Source organism: Myotis brandtii, unplaced genomic scaffold (assembly GCF_000412655.1).
Source record: "Myotis brandtii unplaced genomic scaffold, ASM41265v1 scaffold165, whole genome shotgun sequence".
Taxonomy (NCBI): Eukaryota; Metazoa; Chordata; class Mammalia; order Chiroptera; family Vespertilionidae; genus Myotis; species Myotis brandtii.
In genome coordinates this window covers 7,564,588-7,567,785 of record NW_005356042.1, presented here as the reverse complement: position 1 = coordinate 7,567,785, position 3,198 = coordinate 7,564,588, and positions in this window count along the sequence as shown.

The window sequence follows — 3,198 nt, the reverse complement described above, 5'->3', positions numbered from 1 at the left end:
AAAAAAATAAATTAAATAAAGTCCACCAAGTGATTTAAAGGTTGATTTAAAAATGTCTCAAGCCCTGATTGGTTTGGCTCGGTAGTTGGAGCGTTGTTCTGTGCACCAAAGGATTGTGGGTTTGATTCCCAGTCAAGGGCATGTACCTCAGTTGCAGGTTCCCTAGCACGTGCAAGAGGCAACCAATCAATGTTTCTCTCTAATGTAGATGTTTTTCTCTCTCCTCCCCTCTTCTCCTTTCCACTCTCTCTAGAGGTTGGTGGCAAAAATATCCTCGGGTGAGAATTAAAAATAAATAAATAAGTAAATAAATAAGTAAATAAATAAGAACCCCTCTGAAGCCTCCTGCTGGCGAGGCTGGGTCGGTGTGGGCAGTTAGTCAATGGAAGAGGACTGAGTTTTTACAACACATGTATGTGCTTTCCTCTTGCACTTCGGGGTACGTGACCTTTTCCTTTATCTGCCTTGGGGGACTAGGGATGCTTGGCAAGGGCTAAGCAAAAAAGGAGTTGGAGTTTAGCTTTCAGAGTTCTTATTGAGATGACAGTCCAGACTCAAAAGCGCTCTCTAGACTCCTTTAGCTCTTACTTACGCATCAAGAGTCAGGCCTGTGGTACTTGACCTTCAGGCTGATTATCAGCCAAAGGGGACATAAAAGTCTGTGCTTCATGAACGGGGCACCCTCGCAGCACAAGAAGGTGGGAAATCCTTCCACCTCAGCTCCAGACAGGTGAGGCGGGAGATGGAGATTAAAGAGGTGTGGGGGTGGGGAGGAGGGGGGAGCGGAGGGTGCAACACGTCCTGAGCTGCCCCCAGCATCTGAATCCTGGAGTTGAGGGAGGAAGCAGAAGGCTGAAGGCAGAAGGGCTAAGAGCCACCCCCCAGTGTGATGTGGAGGGGACCCCCATGCATGGTGGCCCAGCTCCAACGTGGATGGCACGGAAGCCCAGGCGCTGGTGTGGCCTGGATCGGAGAGAGTGACCAGAGTGAGGGGTGGATGGGGCCACTACAATGATCTTTCCAAGTCCTGACCCCAGAACCTGTGACTGTGACATTCGGCACATGTGACTCAGTAGCAGATCTCAGGACGAATGCTCTTGGTTTCCCTGGGTGAGTTCTAAGTGCAATGAAAAGTGTCCTTGTAGGAAGAGGAGAAGGCCATTGAGGACAGAGGCCACGAGGACCTAGAAGGGGCAGGAGGATTATCCCGAGACCCTTGGGAGGGAGTGTGGCCCTGCTGACACCTTGACTTTGGACTTCAGGTCTCTATAACTGGGAGAAGATCAATTCCTGTTGTCCGAAGACCCCGGTTTGTGGTCATTTGTTACGGCAGCCCCAGGAAACCAAGTTAGGCTCCTGTGTCTTGTAAAGGGATCTGGGGGTGGGGTGTGCTCCCTGCACCCAGTAAAACCACAGAGACCCTACACTTTCCTTCCCACCATGTGGCATCTGAGGAGGGGGAGAGTGGAGGGGACACAGCTGTGAGAGGCTCCAGATGGCACATCCGTGGACTAGTGACCTGAAGCTTTTCAAATGAACAGAGATGATGTCAAGTGAGAAACTGAGACACTGCTTCTTGTCAAGTTTAGATGACGTACTGCTCCCCACACATCTCCCAACCGCCCTGTTACAGAAAACAGATACACATCCCTGAGTCGCTGTGGGTGTAAAGGTAACTGCTGTCCAGGGAAATGAGAAAGGCCCGCAGGAGGACAGCTTGGGGAGACACAGGATGCGTGGGCCTCGGCCACTTTCAAGTGTAGCCTGTCAGAGCTCCTGCAGCGTCCCCGGGCTGCCCACCAGGACACGGCGGCTCTGAGAGCATTGGCGACGCCGTGCGGCCGCTCGGGCTGAAGTACCCACCGAGGGCCACATGTGGACCCCAGACCACACAGAGTGTGAGACTGGCTACTGTCCACTTTGTGCATCTGGAACGTGTTGCTTGATTGCTCGAAAATTAATCAGGATGAACCGGGGCTTCTGGTAAAACGGCTGTAAGGAACGCCTCGCGGAGCCAGATGAGTCAGGGCCCTGCCGATGCTGTGTGGTCTGCGAGCAGCGCTGCCTGGAAGCGTCCGTGCGCTCTGGCTGATTCACAGCGGTTTCCCCTTGGAGGGCAGTGCAGGAGCCTGCAGCCCAGCTCTGCAGCCCCTCCGCCCCCCGCCCTTCTGCAGAGACAACTGATCATGCATCCGTGTTCGTGTCCTGTGGCTGCTGTAACACGTGACCACAACCTTATAGGCTCCAGGAGAGAATATATTCTTGGCTTTTGTCAGCTTCTGGAGGCCGCCTCCATTGGTTGGCGCATGGCCCTTCCTGCACCTTCAATGTGCATCACTCCAGCCTCCGCTCTGTCATCACCGCTCCCTGGCTCGGCCTCCCTGCCTCCCTCTTATAAGAACCCTTGTGATCACATGGACCCACGGGATAGTTCAGGGTAATCTCATTTCAGGATCCGTACCCTAATCACACTAGCAAAGTCCCTTTTACAGTATAGAGGGCGGAGTAGTGCCCCTCCCACCCCCAAATCCATGTCCGCCTGGACCCTCGGGATGTGACCTTATTTGGAAATAGGGTCTTGGTAGATGTAATCCAGTTGATGTCATACTGGCCTGGGGTGGGTCCTAATCTAGCCACCGGTATCTCTGTAAGAAGAGGGAAATTTGCTCACACACACACAGGAAGCTAGTCAAGTAAAGATAGGCAGAGTTTGAAGTGACATGACCCAATGCCATCGATGCCGCAACCACCGGAAACTGAGAGACCAGCACGGGGCCAGTTCTCTTCTAGGGCCTTTGGTGGGGGGTGGGGGGGTGGGGGTGGAGCAAGGCCCTGTTGACCCCTGATCTTGGACTTCTGGCCTCCAGGCTGTGAGAGCACACCTTTCTGCTGTGCGAAGCCTCCCCGTTTGTGGTCCTTTCTTACCGCAGCCCTAGGAAACTCACGTCCACACCAAGTTCCAGGAATTAGTCAGCCGGGGGGACCTGAGCTGCGGGAGGCTGCGATGTGGGAGGGGGCCTAGCTGTGTGCCCATGGGGAGGTTGGGCAGCCTCTCTGGGCCTCAGTTTCCCCACCAGTGAGAGGGGGACAATAATAACACATACCCCCGCAGAAAGCGTGAGGATTGGCTGGAAGACTCCATGGGCTCGGCATATTGTAGGGTCTTTAAAGATGCTGAGTGAGCACCAGGAGCTCAGG